At 34.1% G+C, this 20,065-nt stretch overlaps 1 protein-coding gene and 1 long non-coding RNA gene across 3 annotated transcripts in view; both read left to right on the top strand.

Annotated features, from left to right (window-relative positions):
- The first annotated feature begins 1,039 nt into the window (after window positions 1-1,039).
- LOC103029150 (uncharacterized) lies at window positions 1,040-12,297 on the top strand. Its single transcript, XR_001518499.3, has 7 exons — window positions 1,040-1,148; window positions 6,932-6,984; window positions 9,389-9,421; window positions 9,597-9,611; window positions 9,770-9,844; window positions 9,949-9,970; window positions 11,731-12,297. It is a non-coding gene; the product is annotated as an uncharacterized LOC103029150 (long non-coding RNA).
- Window positions 12,298-14,254: 1,957 nt separating this feature from the next.
- LOC103029358 (phospholemman) overlaps window positions 14,255-20,065 on the top strand; it is a 36,368-nt gene continuing 30,557 nt past the window's right edge. For both annotated transcript variants that reach the window (XM_022668653.2, XM_022668651.2), the window contains exon 1: window positions 14,255-14,409. The gene's annotated coding sequence lies outside the window, so the exon portion shown is untranslated. The remainder of the gene's footprint in view (window positions 14,410-20,065) is intronic.

Below are 20,065 nucleotides of genomic sequence, written 5' to 3'. Positions count from 1 at the left end.
CACCTTATTTAGTCATCAATTCAGGAGATATTTATCAGAAAAGAATCTAACATAAAAGTATAAAATCTGCTTTACAGGCTCTGATAACTGGTTAAGTGGCAGTCCGTATTATTTTGTTTCTAAACTGAAAGCAGAAGCATTTCTGAGTGGAGAAGGGATAAAATATTGTGTTTAATGCTACCAGTTTGCAGGAATGACCATTCCTGCTAAGCCAAATATATTCATTGTAAAAAACTGGGGTGTCAGGTTACTTTTCGAGGGAGTTTTTCTGGCCATGTCACGCATCTTTACATACTTACGTCACACGTACAGCCTCTAAAAAAGGATCCGGCTTAGTTTTACTGAACGCAAGCGGCTGGTGGAGCAATGGAGACTTCAGAAGAGGAAACTCAGAGCTCAGTAGCTCATTCACTCATAGTAAAAACAAAGAAACGAAAGAGTGAAGTTTCTGACTGATCGCTCTCTCTCTCTCTGACTGAACATAACCTGGAATCGGATTCATCCGCTCTGAAAGTAGACTGCATCACACCCACCCAGTTTAAAATGATTCTTCCACATGCTCGGTGCAATTACTTATTCTTACCAGAGAGGGCCCTAAATCCCAAAACAACAGACAGTTGTGCAGAATAATTTGCTGTAAATAAAATAAAAAATGGCTTCTGTAATGTGCACAAATGACTAGATGATGTGAAGATTAAACAACTGGTTTTGAGAAATTTAATTCCGATGTGATAAATGCTCCAAAGCGACTTTGAATTTTGTTTCCTATGTTATCAACACTTCAGTTCTGTTCTAGGGCAAGACACACTCGACATTACTTTTAAAAAGATGACCCCGTGAAGCTTAACCTTACTAGCATTAGCACAGCCAGCGTTAACCTCTTTCAAATGCCTTTTCTAGGCTGTTGAAGGCGTAAACAGTCAGGCAGTGTTTGGGGCATAACACTGTGAGGATGCAGGGCAGGCAAACCGCACCCAGAGATATGATGCCCTGTGTTGTTCATGTACACAATGAGGAGGAGTTACTCTCGAAGGTAAAAAGCAAAGACAGAAATTAGTATTAGTAGACTTGCTTTACCTTGGTTCCAGCCATCACATCTCCACCTGCCCACTGCCTGAAACTGAAACACCATCACGTCCTGTGAAAAGGTAGGTCCTTTTTCTTCCTAAGCTGATCCATCTTCCATCTTCTGATTCCTCGTGGCTCTTCTTCACCTACTTAATCTCTTTAACTTTTATATGTGATGTATTGTGAGATAGTGAGGGCTGAGCTAAGTAGCATATCAGTAGCCAGCCAATAGCATCCATATTAAACTGACCTTGCATAAGAATATTAATATCATAGAATGAAGAGATCCTCAAAGAGCCAACCTTTTCATGCATTTGTGGAATGATTATTATGGAATGTTTTTGTAGGCCATGTCTATGTGTGATCAGTTCATCAGTTTTGAAGGTGAAATTTTGGGGAACCAATGTAGCAACACTTCTTGACCTTCAGTTCAAAGACAACTAAAGGTCAAACTGGATGTTTATTGGGTTCTAACAGATAAGACTAAGAGTTTTAAACACAATATGTCCAGGAAGGGTTCTTTAAACACATAAAACAACTACTTTTTGTTTGCTAAAGAACTTTTTGATGGATTGTTAATTCAAGAATAATCAATAATTGAGGTATATATGTGTGAAAAAAAAAAACATTTTAATGTTCTAAGGACCTTCTCATACTGCAAATGTTCTGCACCAAATAACGATTTTTCCACTCAAAAAATGCCAAAAGATGCCAAAAATATCCATGTGAATGCATTCTACACCAATTGACATTTCCTGGAGTCATATGTCTACACAAAAAAAATGTTAATGCATTGCACTCTTAAAATGAAGTTTCCAAATGGATCAAAAGCTTTCAAATATTTAATAAAACAGGTTTTCAGAAACATCCTTATAAATACAGTTATTTCAGACAGTAAAAAACAATTAAAATCTGACTTCCAACTTTTGCACTGAACACACAAGTACACATAACTGAGGACAAACAGTATAATAGTGAATAGTGAGCATACGTGACCAGATTTTTCAGCCTTATTGCAGGGCCTGCAATGCAGAGAGTTAATGCTCCCAGGGTGGTATCCTGACAAATCCAGGTATAATTTCCCCATCCTGTCATCAATAACTTGATCAGTAACAAACTATAAGGCTAAATAATCTAAATGTGAAAAATGTCTAGGGCTAAAACCATTTAAAAATCATTTTAGATAAGTGGGGATGCTGCTGTAATTGGAATGAACTGAACATATGCTAATGCATAGGCTTTTAAAATAAAGAATAAAGCTGTCAAGCTGGATTAAAACATGTTGCTTAGAACCATTTAAAACATGCGAGATATGTATTTTCAACCATTTTTGTCTGTTATATTTAACACAATTTTACTGAACAGTCAAACTTTTCAGTTAATAGTTTAATCTATCTTTAATTTTATCATTTAATAATAATTACATTTTAATTTAATCTAAATATTTCAAATCATTAATGGCGAAATTGAGAACCTTCTGTAATTGGCTAACTGAACTCTTGCTAATGAGTCTAGAGTCTGTCCTGTCCTCCTTAATTACCTGGATCAGGTGTATGAGATTAAAAGGACAAGGGGGTAAACTCTGTGAGGTTGTAGATCTCCCACACCAAGAATGAGCATCCCTGGCTTAGGTATTGTAAATGTTCTATAGTATCTAAAGATTTTGGAATCTAGAGTAGAATATGTTTAATATGTAAATTAATTGTTCTAATAATCATTTTGAAATAGATACACTGCAGACAATAAGGTGAACAAAATAAGGTGTCAAATGGAGCAAATGCCATAGAACCCCCCTAGGTTGATTCGCTTGTAAAGTTCAAGAAACACCAAACCCATTACATGTTTCTCTTTGGACTGTGCACTAAAGCCAATTTTATTTGAAAAGAAAGTACCTCCTTAAAATAGTTTTTCAGGGGTTCTTTAGTAAAGGAAATTGTTTCTGTAGACACACAAAAAAAAAGAGAGGTACTTTTGGAGACGCGTTTTCACTGAACAGAAACATTATTTTAAATAATAAATAATGGTGATAAAGATCGCAAATATCTGCACATGTTCATCTTTTGTCTATTATATTTAACTCTTTAATATATTAAATACAATGTACAAAATAAATAAATACAATGGTTTCTATGTATAATGAAAAGCATGTATATCATTTCTGTCCAGTTAAAAAAGGGGCTTCATTTTTAATAATTTTTAGCTTACTGCTTAATTTAAACCGACAAAATGTCTCTTGCACTGTGTCAAAATATCTTGATAAACGAACCAATAGAAATTCTACAAAATCAAAATTACCTGAAATAAACTCTTTGTACATCAATTTCCATTGAAAGTTAAGAAGGTAAAGTTGCCTTTAGGAGAACAGGGACAATAAAATAATAAATAATAGTGACTTTTAAAGTACATTTTTTTCTAGTCAAAAATTTACTTAAATTAACTTAATTAAGACAGTTACATACAGGTTCAAGGATTCAAGGATTCAAGGAGATTTTATTGTCATTCGCATCACATGTGGTACATGAGGTGGAACGAAATTGTGATCTCACGATCCAGTTTTACACCCAAAGAGCTGTTATTAATAGATATATAGATAAAAAAAAGAATACAATAAAAGAAATAGAATATACAAAATAGATAGATAAATATCCCAAGAATAAAAAAAATAAATAGAGAGTAGAAGGTTCAGCAACATGAAGTCCAGAGTGCAAGTGTGCTATAGCAGCATGATAATGTGAATTAGAGCAGTGGAGATAAAGTGTCTCAGTGCAAGTAAAGTGACCATGTTGGTAAACAGTAAACAGTAATTTGTCCTTGGTGTCAGTGCAGTGTGTTGTTAAGTGGAGTTTAAGAGTCTTACAGCTTCCGGAATGAAGCTGTTTCTGAGTCTTGTTGTTTTGCACTTAATGCTCCGCAGCCTCCGGCCTGAGGGGAGTGGGACAAAAAGTGCATGTGCTGGGTGGGTGGGATCCTTCCTGATGCAGGTGGCCCTCTTCCTGCATCTGGAGGTGTAGATGTCCATGGTGCTGGGGAAGCTAACTCCAACAATCCTCTGTGCAGCCTTCACCACCCTCTGCAGAGCTTTCCTGTCTGCAGCAGAGCAGCTTCCATGCCACACATTGATGCTGGAGCACACGACGCTCTCCACCACACATCTGTAGAAGGAGGTTTCCCACCTTCTTGCAAATACGGGCACATGTAGAAGCACATACTAATATTTATTGTATTAAATGTATTGTTTTTGTCTATTATATTTAATATATATCCCTTATATATATATATGTTGCTCTACCAGAGTTTTAGTCTGATAGATTAGATTAACTCTACAGCCCTGTATAATTATAATGACAGTACAGTTGAATGGTATTGAATAAATGCAGGTTAGATTAACGATTAACATTAGACTCTCTCTCACTGTCCTTCAAAACACACATGAAATGAACACCAGCGAGAGCCAGGGGTGTCTGTCCTTCGACTCCAAAGAACACGGAGTTAATATCCTCACCAGGGCAGGGGGCCTGAAATTTCCAAAACAGCCCTGATTCTCTCGTTCCTGACTACAAGGGCACGCCAAGGGTATCCTGGAGCTCGCTGTGTCCTAGCAGCTTTGACCCGTGGTTCTCGTGTTTACTGTCAAAACACCCGCGCTGATCTCTCTCAGCTGCTTCTACAGCTGTATCTACTCAGCAGCATTCCTGCCTGATTCCTCCTCTATTCCTCATCTATCTGCAGACCGGCCTTCAGCACTGAGGACAGTTATGGGAAAGAAGCTGCAAGCAGCCTCTAGACAACTGCATGAATCTTAGAATCTACAGAGTGACTGGAGACTGCATGGTTTTTAATGAGGATCAGGGATGGAACGATTAATAAATTAAATTAAAAATCTGAATTTCTTTCAATACCATGTAATATAGCCTTGATTCAATATTTTTTTTTATATAGAAAAAAACACAAGTTGCTAAAAATGTGCTTTATGATATTATTAATATGATTCCTTACTAGCTCATTTAACATTTAACATATTTTACAGTGTTTAGAGTATATTCAATATTTCAATTCAATATGATGCCATCTCAATTAGATAGATTTGTCAATATAGAGTTGCTAAAATGGGCTTCATATTATTATAAATATGATTCCTTTTATTTTAAGTTTATTAGCTTATTTAGTTTTTTTTAATACTTTTTACAATGTTTAGAGCTTGTTCTGGATATGATTCAATATAATATTAAACCATCTCGATTAGATAGATTTTTCAATATAGCAGAACATACTGAAAATGTTGCTGAAAATGTGCTTTATGTTACTATTGATATGATTCCTTATAATTTGCCTATGGCATCACTGGGGTTCAAATTCACAATCTCTTCACTTGCTCCGCAAGTGCTCCAACTGTGTACTCCTAAAATTTTAACAAAAAATGTCGTTTTGACTTTTAGACTATCAGCGTTGATGTACATTAATTATACATCAGATCATATGTTTATGTAACAGCACAAAAGACCATTTCTCACATTGGATGTTAAAATAACTAAAATTTTTAGGGTCAAACTAAACAAAATGTAGTTTTTATTGTGTTCCTTGTACTGGGGAAAAATGTGGTTGATTTTGATACAATGTAAATTAGTCTTGATTCAATACAATTTTTAATATAACAAGTTGCTAAAATGTGCTTTATGTTATTATTAATATGATTAATTAATAGATTTTCAGACCATTCAGCATTTTACTCATTCTACATGTAATGTTTAGAGCTTGTTCTGGATTTGATTCAATATAATATGATGCCATCTCAATTAGATAGATTTTTCAATATAGTAAAACCTACAGAGTTGCTTAAATGTGCTTTATGTTTTTTATCATGATTCATTAACAATTTTTAGCTATTTCAGCATTTTACGCAATCTACAATGTTTAGAGCTTTAATAGTGCAACAGGTTAATATGTTTGTGGAATGGTCCAGCGGGCTAAGCGCTGCCACTATGATCAGGAGATTGCTGGTTCGAATTCCACTCATGCAGCTTGCCATGGGCTACCGGAGCCTTGAGAGTGCTATTGCAATTGGCCTTGCTCTCTCTGGGTGGGCTCTCTCTGCCCTCATCACTCCAAAGGGTGATATGGATCAGCACAAGGCGTCTGTGAGCTGATGTATCAGAACTGAATCGCTGCGCTTTCCTCCGAGCGCACTGTGATGATACTCTGACTTCACATGTATTGGAGGAGGCATGTGCTAGTCTTCACCCCGCTGGTGTTGGGGCATCACTAGTTATAGGGGGAGTGTAAATTGAGGAGAAAATGGGATAATAATTGTATTAGAAAAAAAAAAAAATATATATATATATATATATATATATATGTTTGTGGACATGATATGATTAACATGATCATCAGGATTTAATTCAATATGATGCCATTTTGATTAGATAGATTTTAGGAGTTAAAATGAGCTGCTGAAAATGTGCTTATTGTAAATATCTTAATGAGTCTTTACTAGTTTATTAGATCTTTCAGCATTTTACATTTACAGTGTTATAGTGCTTAGTAGTGTCCCAATATATCCCAATATATGAACACAAATTAAACTGTTTGTGGACACGGTACAAATAAAATTAGTCAGGATTTGATTTAACATAATAGAAGATCATAATAGATATCTGTTACCTTATAATGCCCTGATATAACGCTATAGCCACAGGCTAATGTGTTAGCCCTAAACTAACATACTAGTAACAATATGCTGACTATGGTACAACAATACATTGTATGTTCACACTCATAATGACACCAGATGATGAAAAATACATCAGTGTTTCTAATTGTGTAACTGATAAGTCATGTTGATAGGTGTGTTTTCTGTTTGTGTTAGGAGACAGGAACCAGGCAAGATGAAGGGCTTCACTGCACTACTTCTTCTAACAGGTAAACCCTGAGCTTCATATTCATAAAGTTTTAAGAGTTCAGGAATCAATATTTGGTGGAATAAACCTGTTTTTTGATCTCAGTTTTTATGCATCTTGGCATGTTCTCCTCCACCAGTCTTACACACTGCTTTTGTATAATTTATGCCACTCCTGGTGCAAAAATTCAAGCAGTTCAGTTTGGTTTGATGGCTTGTGATCATCCATCTTCCTCTTGATTATATTATTATATTCCAGAGGTTTTCAATTTGGTAAAATCAAAGAAACTCATCGTTTTTAAAGTGATCTCTTATTTTTTTCCAGAGCTGTATTTGATTTCTAGTGAAATAACCTGTTAGCTGGGTTACTATCATAGAATGCTAATAGGAAGTTCATTCTCCTATTATGGCTATGGCATTACTGGGGTGTTAGCCCTTCACAAGGGGTATTAACCCCTTGAACAACTTTCCAGTTTTTTTGCAAGAGTTTGTGATGTAGTGTGTATTATAGAGTCCCACAGGATTGATCAGGGTTCATGATACATGAGATATGTTTTGACTTTTAGGCCTAGAAAAGATCATTTCTTACATTGGATGTTGAAAAAAATTAATTTTTAAAGTGCAATGTGTTCAGTAAACAAGTTCAGTAAAAATAACAAGAGACACTTCCCAGGAGATTATTTTTCTTTCTTTTTCCAGCCAAATTATGGGAAATTGTAAAGCTGCAGTGGGTCCAAGCACATGTGAAACCAATGACACATATGTTAATTTGTGACATTTCTATTGGTCCATTTGATGTAGAGTGGTCTTTAAATTTAAGCAAGGGACCTCCTTTAGGGTGTTGTTTTTCTGTCTTTGTGACTGAAAATTATTTTTTTTATAGTGCTATGTAAAAGACCTGAACTGATGAAATGTAATAGTTTTTCTATGAATGTCATACTAATATACTAAATATTGCATGCTGGATAAGTCCTACACTATTATACACTAGTCCTACTTATGACTACTAATTGCATTATTTAGTTGTATAATACAGTTAAATGTCTCATTTCTGGCTCACTTTCTTTTAAATAAAATATCTGTAGAACTTAAAATGTATTAAAGTTCTAAAATGTAGTATTAACTCTCTAATCTATGTATGAAAACTAAACTTTAAAATCATAATATTTTAAGCGCACTGGTCCTGTGATCAAAACAGTCTCAAATACATGTTTTAAAAAATCCTAGAAAGCAGTCTAGCAGTTTAGGCTAGCCCAGTTGTTAAGAAATTATAATAAGCATTTCAGGTTAAATTATTTTTTTAATGTGACACAATGCATGGCAGCCAGTCAGAATAGAGCTCATTTACATATGTGCATAAACATTATAAGGACAAAAGTGTTGAGACACATGCTTATTTATTGTTTCTTCTGAAATTAAGGGTATTAAAAAGAGTTTAACCTGTTTTTGCTGGAGTAACTGTTTAAAAGCTTTCTAGCTTTCTGCTTTTGGAGCATTGCTTTTGGGATGCATTTGATTTGATTCAGCAACACATTTTGATTTATTTTATTTAAATGAACACAATTTATAAAATTAACAATTATTTATACATATTGATTTTTAATTATTAACCCCTAGAACAACTTTCCAGTTCTTTTGTAAGAGTTTGCGATAATATAGAGACCTGCAGGGTTCTATCTTAGGGCCTGTTCAATTGATGGTAGTGTTAAAAGCAATGTAGGTAATTGAATAAATATGACCTATAGAGTTTAAAGGGTTAAAGAAACATGAATAAAAAATATTTTCAAGCTTGATAGTGCTTCAAAACCCCTTAAAATTTCCCCTGGTCCCGTATACAGGCTACAGGTTTAGGTGATACAAAAAAAAAACATTTTTTTCTGCAGTAAAATTATTTATTTACACTCTGAAAATGGGAGAAGCTGCCTGTTTTCTCTCTACTCCACTTAATAATTCCAGATCCGGAACAGCAATCAGCCCAAATTCTGCAGGTTTAAAATATAGACGTAAAAACTAGACAAACATAACAAAACTAAAGGTTTGGAGGAAATGAACTGTTTGATTTGTATTCAGGAAAATATTGATTTTAAAATGAAGTTTAGGAAAGAGCCAATTTTATGATTTTATTTATTAAATTTTGACATTAGCAGATTTACTTAAATATTTTTTATATTTTCTATTACAATGACAATGATGCTTTTCAGTAACATTCCTTATCAAACATGAAAGCTTTTTATGTAGTGCTTGAATAGAAATCCTCAAGATTTATTGGTGTAATGTCAGGCAGACAACTGACAAAAAATCCTGACCTGTTAAAGTTTTATTCATTAATATTTAGTCTGTATACATGTTTTTTTGGTTTTAATTTATTTTTTTATATGTGTAACACTGAGCTAATATTTTACACTGTTGTTTTCTTTCTCCCCTTAGTTTTTAGTGCGTTCCTCAGTGAAGCCGAAGCAAGTAAGCTGATCTGTTTTGATGTTTTCCACTGTCAGACTAGTTTGACCAGCATGATTATTTTTCCATTCGCATCATTAGAAAAAAAGAGTGTTTTCAGCAGTTTTAATAGTTTCCGCTGTGGAGCGTCTGACTAACTCCCACTTCTCTGTTTCTCCCCTCACGTCTTCCTCTTCAGACCCGTTTGTTTACAGTAAGTACCTCAGACATTTTGACCTGCACCTGTCTGTTTATACTCCCTGATCACGACCTGTGATAAGATTTCAGTCTTATCTTATTAATCTAAAGTCTATTGGAGCAACAGGAGCATGATGTGTATGGTGACAACCTACTGTACCATTGCTCTTTCAGACTATGACAGGCTGAGGATTGGTGGCATTATCTTCACAGTCCTGCTGGTAATAGGAGCCATGTTCGTCCTGTTCTGTAAGTTCAGATTCTAATAATTCAGATATTTATATGATATTTTCAATTTTATTTTGCTTTTTACCCTCATTAATTAAGTAAACCATCTGCCTTCTCTCCCACAGATGACAAATGTGGAAAAAAGAAGTGAGTCCTTTCCCAATACTTTCCTATTTGTGCAATTCTCTGTATACCGTATTTTTCACACTATAAGCATACTTAAAATCCTTTAATTATCCCAAAAATCATCAGTGCACTTATAATCCGGTGCTCCTTATGTATGAATTTCACCAGTCAGGTTGTAAGGAGCAGTAAAGCCACTCCGCTGAAGTACAGAGTTATACAGGAGTTTCAGTTTAGTCCTCCAGCACTATAGACTTGAGATTGGAGCAGTATTAGCATTAGCCGCTAACCACAATGCTAAGCGCTAGCTCTTTGGCCATTCAGAGGTGAGAATTATCAACCTGTAGCCTGCTGCTAACCCCAGCTAGCACTGCTGGAGCAGCATATTAGCATTAGTAGCCTGCATATTTACCATGTTAAAACAAGATTTACATGGGATGAACCGGCTGTTGGGTGACAGTTAGTCGCTAATGCTAATGCTAATGATGGTACACCCAGCCTTAGTGGAAATCTAAAGTTTTAAGCTTACTGTAAATAAAAGGAAGCGATTTTCTCACCCAAATAAACCGTTTTCAGGAGAGAAATCTGTGTAGATTAACTTCCAGCACTCATTTGCCTTTAAAAGCATTTTTTTAAAGAATTACAGTTGTGTTTACTTAGCTTAGCTTAGCTTTTCAGGTCTCACCACCCAGAAGTGAGATCTGTTGAATTAGAAGGAAAACATGGCACCTTATGTATGAAAATAGACCAGAAAATAGATGTTTACTGATAGTGTGCCTTATAATACAGTGCACCTTATAGTGAGGAATATACAATAAAAACACCTACTTAACAGCCCTTTGATTTGATGTAATTGAAATGACTGTTTGCAAACAATTCACGCTAAAACAAGTTAACATATAGAAACATATAGAAATATTTAGACATAAAAAAACTATTGCATTGATGTAACATTTTGACATGCATTATTATTATTAATCTGCAACCACGCACCATATTTAAATCATATAAATTGACCAGACCTTTTAATTATTGAACACCGACTTGCAAACAGATCTTCAGGTCTTACATATTCAACTCAGAGCCATTAGGCATTTGGTTAATACTTTATTTTTTGTTAAATATTTAATCACAGCAAGCACACTATTACAAAGCTGTGTTCCAAATGCCAAATTAGGCATGACATTTTTCTAAAAAAAAAAAAAATCTTTAAAGTAAATAAAATAATAAATTCCATCTATACTTTCAAACCAAGTTTCTAAAATTAATAAAAATTGTGTATATGGTATTGCAATATTTAGGTATATCCAAAGTATGATTTAATCAATCTTGCTACATAGTAAATACGTTGCAACTAAACACAGTATCTACAAAGTAATTAAATACTAAATAGTAACTCAACATAGTTACCACATAGAAACTAAACTGCATTGTAACTACATAGTATTTAAATACATCATATCTAAAACTATTAATAATTAAGTACATAGTTAGTACCCACATAGTAAAAAAATCTTATTTTCACTTTCTACACAGCAAAAAAACAACTTTTTAACTAATAATTATTAAAAATTTATTTTTTTTCACTCACAGTATTACAGGAACATTATTCAACATTTGAAATCTGAAATGTACTTGAATGCATGAATTTGTGAAAACATATATAGTTACATTCTTTCATCATGTTGAAAATGTAGAGGGTTGTATAATTAGATTGTGTTGACAGTATGTTGATTTTAGTAATACGAACTCTTATTTTCTCTCTCTTTTTATCTGTATTGCAGGAACGATGATGAGACCAGCCAGATCTAAACAGCTCATGAGGATCCTATCAGTGTCGGCTTTTGGATTTGATAGTATGGGAAGTTCTCAGTACATTTTTGGATGAGACACTTGCTCTATCTGACTCATTAAAATAGTGCTATTTTAAAATTATACACATTTTACTCACCTCTATCTTTTGACAGTAGGTGAAGTAGGACTATTTTGATGCAGTCTAACAGAGCATCTGATGCTTTTTTGGGGGGGGGGGGGGGGGGTTGGAAAACTGTCTCTTCCCTGTTCTCCTCTAAAGTGATTTATCTGAACTCTGGGAATCTGTTTGAGTGATTTTGCTGTACAAAGGCAGGGATAATAGCGGCCATGCGGAAAATCAGTTGAAAATAAAATCTAATTTGGTCTGTATGCTCTGATGCTCTTTTCATCATCATTTGTTGGGATTAAGAACACAGCTTAAGTTTTCCAGAGAGTTTTTTCACAGGTTTGGTTCAGAAATTCATTAGACTTTTACAGTGTGATTTGAAACACTTGTAAATGTAACATCACAAAATTAAAGCTGCATTATTATTTAATCATTGTTTGAGTGGGTTTTTACAGAATGTCTCAACTAATTATTATATTTATGTCTCAATTAATTAATAATTTCAGCATGAAACATCAGTAATGTTTAATAATGTCTTAGCTAGTGTTAATTAACAATTAATTAAGATATGGTTTTGCTGGTCTTGCTTTTCGATCAGCTTGCATGTGCTGGTCTTCCTGTTATGTTTGTCAATCAGCATGTTTTACTGGTTATGTTGATGGTCCAGCTTATTCTACTGGTTATGTAGGAAGACCAGATTGTTTTAATGGTTATGTTGGTGGACCAGCTTGGGCAAGCTTGTCCGTAATGCTTGGTTGTAGACCAGTTAAACCATCACACCCGTGTACAAAAACATACACCATACTGGTCAATAGCTAGTTGATCCCAAGGCTACCTCATGGAAGACAATGCTGTTCCCTTCACTACAATACAAAAACCACTAAGCAATGAATGTAACATTTGAATCAATGGAAAACTCCATTGGAATAAACTAGGTTATAGTTTTATATGCAAAGTCAATAATGGAAATATATGGCAAAAAAATTTTAAACTTAAGCAACTATTTTGGAATGCTATGTTAGAATTTCAAGATTATGTATTAAGTCATTATTAGTGAATGTTAAGTCAGCATTTTGAAACATTTTTTTAACATTAAAGGTGAGAAAAACTTGTTTTAAGGTGTGTAGCCGTAGTTTTAAGACGTTTTCAGAAAAAAATATCGCCATAATAAAAAGAAACCAATTCACTCTTAATTTTTTTTACAAATGATTATTATTGAATTGAAGCTTTGATGTGATATTCAGTCTTCTTAATGGGCACTCATTTACAGAAAAGCAAGCTTTCTTATTCTCTTATTCTTTCTTAATCTCGTTCCCACGGTTTAATGAGTAGTGACCACCACTTACAGTAATTATCTCATTCAAACCCCTTAATTATCTCAATTACATGGCTTTATTATTTGATTACCACACATTAGGATCTCGTTTCCACGCCTTAATAAGTTGTGGCCGCGACTTAATTATCTCTTTACCCTGCATTAATTATCCCATTCACATGACTTAATTATCATCTTATTCCCACGCATTAGGAACTCGTTCTCACGCCTTAATAAGTCGTGGCCCGGACTTAATTATCGCTTTACCCTGCATTAGTTATCCCATTCACATGCCTTAATTATCATATTATTCCCACATATTAGAATCTTGTTTTTATGCATTATTGAGCATGCTCATGTCTTAATTGTCTCATTCTCACGACTGAGTTATCTCATTCACATGCCTTAATTATCTCATTCTCACACATTAGGATCTCGTAACCACACCTTAATTATCATCTTATTTCCACGCAATAGGATCTCGTTCTTACACCTTAATAAGTTGTGACCATGACCTAATTATCTTATTACAACGACTATATTATCTTATTCACATGCCTTAATAATCTCATTTACACACTTAAGAATCTCATTCCCACGTCTTAGTAAGTCATGGACACAACTTAATTATCTTATTTAAATGCCTTAATTATCATCTTATTGTCACGCATTAGGATATTATTCTCATGCCTTAATAATTCATGACCATGCTTTAGAATCTCATTCCTATGCCTTAATAAGTCGTGGCCACATATTAGGATCTCATTCCAACGCCTTAATTATCTTATTCACATGCCTTAATTATTATCTTATTCCCACGCATTAGTATCTTGTTCTCACGCCTTAATAAGTTGTGGCCACACTTTATGATCTCATTACCACGTCTTAATAAGTCATGGCCACTCATTAGAATATTTATATACTGATATAATTACATTATGCTACATAAAAAAAACTACAAGGTCCTGAATCTCTTACACAAACATTCGATTCTTTGAAACGACTCGTTCAAAGGAATCGACTCAGCAGACTGAATCGAATCTGACGTGGGCAGATCGTGCTCGCGCGCGCTCGAGCCTCGCTGGTGTGTGTGTGTAAGTGCGCTCTGTTGGAGCAGAGACCTGTTGAGGTGTGGGAGCTTCAGGGTGTTGCCTCAGCTTCATCCAGCCGTCTGACCTGCTGAACGTGTTCAGATCCGCCGGAGAACCGAGTTTAACCCAGGCTGAGGTGAGTACACTGATATATTTACACTTTATACACAGTAAACCAGTATAAATACCAGTACAGGAGACCAGTGAAGAGCAGCAGCGACTCTCAGAGGGTCCAGCTGTCTGCTTTTACTGGTTTCCACCATGTTTCCACAGCACTGCTCTGGTCTAGTGAAGTTCCAGTGTGGTTAATCCCTCAGTGGAGCCTGAAAGTCTTCCAGCTGTTAGGGTGGGACCAGGGTCTCTGCTCTGCTCTTTTCTGGTCCTGTTTGTTGAGGTTTAGAAACTGTAGATATACATTTTATTCATTATAAAGATAGAAATCTTTCTTTTCCATGGTTTAACTCATACACATCTGTGTCTAGCAGCAGCATGAGCCTTAATATCTCTAAACATTGTCTTTATTAATCAACATAATGACCTATCATGTCAAATTAATGGCATTTCTTGTCTAAATAAATAGTAATAACTCATAGCAATGCGTTACTATGTTAAAATAATCTTTTTAAAGTGAGATGAAATGAAAGAAATACAGGACTTATTTATTATAAGTGGTTATTTTGAGATGTTAAGACATTATTGTAACATAATAAGCCATTTCAAGAATTCTACGTCAGTTATTTTAGAAAGTACTGACATTTTAGTCACAGTTTTAAGAGAAAAAGTTGTTCATTTGAAATGGGAAAATTGGGAGGAATCATAGTTTTTATATATAAAGTAAAGAAATTAAGGCCAAATGTATGGAGTACTTTAAAATGCAATGTCGAATATTCAAGAAATAAGCTTTACATTATGAGAAAGTCATAATTAGGAGATGTTAAGCAAGCATTTTAAAAGCTTTTTTTTACATCAAAATAGATACACAAAAATGTTAGAGAACAAAAGTCATTATTTTTAGAATGATAAGGAGTGAATAAACGATGAGAAAAGATCATTTTAAGGTGTACAGTCAAAGTTTTTAAAGGAGTTTTTGGAGAAAATTATATATATTTCTTACTGAAATACTAAATAAATAAAAAAAAAACTATGTCACATTTTAGATAAAATAAGTAATTTGAGTCATTTTAAGATTATATGTAAAAATAAAACAGATTTAAAGATAAAATATAGGCTAATGCACAAGGAGAGCTAATAAGTGGGGGCTAATAACTTGACTAATCAGAATTATGTTGTTTTATGTTCTATAGAGAGCCAGGCAGTATATAGTAAATATTATACAATATATAAAAAATGACCACATTCGTAATAACTATGTTTGTGTGGAAACAGAACTGTCTATAATTATGTTTAGAATTATGATACATAGACCTTTCCTAGATATGCAGTTGGATAATCAATATTTAAGTATACAGCATGTTGTGTTTCTGTTTTTTCGGACAAAAATAGATACTTCAGCCTATTATTTGTTAATACTTTTTAATCATATAACTCAGCAGTAGTCCTATATGATTGCTCAGAGACTTTTGATCAACATGTACTTGTGTATAAGGGGGTGTAATTTCATCCTGTTCTAGTGATGATAGCACCTGAACAGCTTTGCCGTCACTCACACCTTTCACTTCTCACTTTCAGACTGTAGCTTTTTATTTTAGACCTAAGAAAAGTCATAAGAAAAGGAGCAGACTTAGTTTTTTTTTTGCTGATAGATGCTGGGTCTGATACTTTTTAGGTTTATTTTAAAGTTTTTTTCTTTTTTGAATGTCTAGTGATGGCATAGTTACTTTGAAAAAGTAATCTAAAGTTCGCCAAAACTCACTTTATTGGAAGCTTTGCTCCACCTTTGGGACTTGTTCTGTAAGTGTGCCGCTGCGACTTTAAACGTTTCTTAAAATGTGACGTTGTGTTTTTAAAGCTAGGTAGCACTTTGTTGCCAGCACAGAGTGAACAACCATATTGTCATCTTGATATTGTCATCTTTAGCTGATACAAACTCATAGATAGAAAGATAGATTATTAGATATTTATTAATCCAAGAGAGAAATTCTGTATTTCCAGCTAGAAAACAAGCATCTCTCTCTTCTTTCTCCAGATTTTGTGTCGTTGTGTGGTGTTACATATGTGTCACATAGAACAGACATCACTCCCACAGTTGCAAGAATAATATATATATATATATATTAGGTGTCACAATTCTCTAAATCCTCGATTCGATTTTATTTTATATATTTATCTTAGGGTCACGATTCGATTTGATTCTCGATTTTCTTTTTTTTTTTTACAGCAGAAAGGCCTATGCCAGTTTTAGATTAGTCTATGGTCAGTCATTGGTTTGATTCATCAAATTTACAATATCTTATTTCAAAAGGTGGGCTTGATATAAGTGATGCAAAGTGATACAAGTGATCTATAATACACCACATTAGGCACTAATGGTCAAATTTAAATAATTTAATCAAGATACATATGTAATGCCATCTAGTGGCTTTTTTTGGTAGCAGCAGTGTGCAACATAACAAAATAAATAATAAAAAAATACAGGAACAGTCATGTACAAAATAATAGAACAATTAGAGCCTTAACAAACTGAACTCTATCTTACTATAATAGTTAAACATGAAAAATAAGACTTGTTCCCTGAGAATGACAAGTTTTTTTCTTTAGCAAAGATATATTATTAACTTTATCTGAGAGAAAGATGCTCCTTAAGGTACCAAAACTATTAACATATTTGAGTCTAAACAAAACAACTGTTATTTTTATATTTATACGCCATTTGCGTAGCGTGCGCGCGTGCTTGCATATCTTAGAGGGAGGGATCGTCTATCATCTTTTTGCCTTCGATGCTCGAGGCCATGACATCATTTCGATCGAAAATATCGAAATCGTGACACCCCTACTATATATACTACAATATAGTCTATATAAGTCAAGTAGTTTTATTGTCAATACTGCATTTGTACAGGAAAATGACAAAAAAGTAATGCACAGCGACTTGGTTACTGGATTAAGTAACTTTAATCTGATTACTGGATTAGACATAGTAACGCGTCAGATTACTCGTTGCCGAAAAAAATTTATCAGATTAACGTAACATGTTTCTAAGTAACATGCTATTGACATCACTCCTCATGTCCCAGATATGCAGTGATCCAGCTGAGGTCTGTTTGTTGAATTGGGGCTACTGTTCCTAGTGCTGTGAAGACATAGGAGGCCTAATATTTGCAGAGATGTTGAGGTCCAGATGTTCTTGTTTTTGTCCTCGATTTGTTTTCAGTGTCATTTCTCAGAGCTCTTCTCGTTCCAATGCAAACACAGCTTGAACGCACCTCTTATGAACCGGCCTGATGGAGCTCAGCTCAGCTTTACTCAGTTCATCAAAACCACATTATGTATAGTTATGAAAGACTAAAACTGAAGATAAAAGCCTCGTATAGCCTTGGTTCTTCCTCGCTGAGACATCACACCACTTCCTGGTAATGCTGTATTACAATGGATATATTGAGTGTCTGTGCAGTGGAGCAGTGGAGCTGTGGAGAGGTGGAGAAAAGGAGAAAAGGAGAAATGGAGAGACTGAGGAAATGAAGAATGACTCATGCAGTCAGTATGTTCCCGTCCCTCCTTAAACCCAGCAGTGAGTGAGCACATGGCCGACATGGTGCTGGTCACGCTACTCTCTATAACCGTGCTTCAGAAAACTGCGTGTTTAAATCGACTCATCAGCACAATGAGTTTCCAAACGATAAACTTACTAAATAAAGAAATCAATAAAACACTAAACTTTAAAACTGTCGTGCTCAGTGCAATTACACATTCTCTCCAGAGAGGTATCTGAATCCCCAAATCCCCCAAAACCTCAAATTAAATCCTTTTTACTGCTTAAATACAGTACCAGTCAAAAGTTTGGAGAAACCTTGTTAATTTACATAGTAAATAAATAGTGAAGTGATCCACACTTCTGAAGGAACACATAAGGAATCATGTAGGAACTTAAAATTGTTAAAAACAAACTAAAATACTCTGTGAAGAAGCATTCAGGAGATCTGATCTGGTGAGCTGTTGACTTCTGGTAACTCTGATGATAAACTTATCCTGTGCAACAGAAATCTTGCGAACTCTTGCTCTACCCTTTCCTGAAGCAGTCCTGATGAGAGCCAGCTTCATCATTTTTAAAGTTTCAAAAGTTGACTGACCTTCATTTTTTTTTAAAACTTAATTGAGCATATCTTGCCGTAATACGTATTAGAACATTACTCAAATAGGGCTATTCACTGTATACCTGTAACTCTACCTCTTCACTACTTTACACCTGATCCTGGAGCAGTCCTGATGAGAGCCAGTTTCAGCATTTTTAAAGTTTCAAAAGTTGACTGACCTTAATTTTTTTTTTACTTAATTGAGCATATCTTGCCATAATCTGGATTAGAACATTACTCGAATAGAGCTATTCACTGTATACCAACTCTCCCTCTTCACAACATTACAACTGATGCTCTTAAACACCTAAATTAAGAGACAAGAAATTCAAGTAATTAACTCTTGACAAGTTCAGCACAGCTGTTAACTGAAAGACTGAATTCCAGGTGACTCTACCTCATAAAGCTGACTGAGCAAAAATTTAACTCTAAAATATATTCTGGTTTGTTTAAGACTTTTATGTTTACTAAATAAGTCCAGATGTTTTTCTTTGTAGTGTGGATTACTTTAGTATTAATCTACAATGCGGAACATTTTAAAATAATGGAAGAACACTCAATTTAAGGTGTGTCCAAAGTTGTTATCAGTTATGGTAAAAAATCTTTATATTCAATACAACAATAATGATACATTCAGAACATTTAATTGTAAAGAATATGTGGACTTAGTTGCATTATAATAATATGTAAATAAATAAAATTCAACTCAATAAAAATTCAACAGTTGACATACTGGCTCATTTAATGCTATTTTAGCTAAGTAAATAAAATTGGGTAATATTAAGATCAGGAAACAGGAGTGAGGTCATGTCCATTTATTATAAAATGAGTAGATAATGTAATTATTGTGACAGGCCTACCCTCAGACTACAGCTGGTTTAAAAATCACTAGAGGCTCTATTTTTCTTATATTTTCCTAATATTTGATTTTTTAAAAAAATGTGCAATTGCTAATACATTGCTAATGCATATTTGTAGGTAAAAATATGTATTATCAATGTATTAGCAATTGCACATTTAAAAAAATCTAATATTAGGGAAACTCTCATGATATAAAACACATCGTCATATGCATGAAATCTGACTGAATAAACAACATTTTTTTATCCAATCAATACAAAAAGAATACAAAACTGCTATCTAGTCCTCTGCACTGTCTGACTCCAATCTTTACATGTAAAATATTTGCTATTCATAATGTTATGTTATATACAAAATCTGAACTTTTAGTTTTTGAGATTTGATACTGTATTTAAAAACATAACATGCTTTTGTAGAAGAAGACAAGTAAAAGTGAAAGTATTGAGACAGACAATTATCATCTGGTTATGCAATATTCAATATTATCAGCATCCTGATTCAGTTAGAAAGATCCTAGTGTACATTAGAGTATCCTGCACTATAACTCATAGCTCATTTTCCTGGTGATAATTTAATTACCATATAATTGTCCTGTGGGTCCTTTCTCTCTTATTCTCATTTAACTTACTTCATAGAGCTATCTAACTAAAGCACTTTACTGTATAGCTTAAGTGCTTTTAA

The sequence above is a fragment of the Astyanax mexicanus genome, chromosome 1 (assembly GCF_023375975.1).
Source record: "Astyanax mexicanus isolate ESR-SI-001 chromosome 1, AstMex3_surface, whole genome shotgun sequence".
Lineage (NCBI taxonomy): Eukaryota > Metazoa > Chordata > Actinopteri > Characiformes > Acestrorhamphidae > Astyanax > Astyanax mexicanus.
The sequence above is the reverse complement of the archived record's forward strand: the minus strand, read 5'-3'. Positions and strand labels throughout refer to the sequence as shown.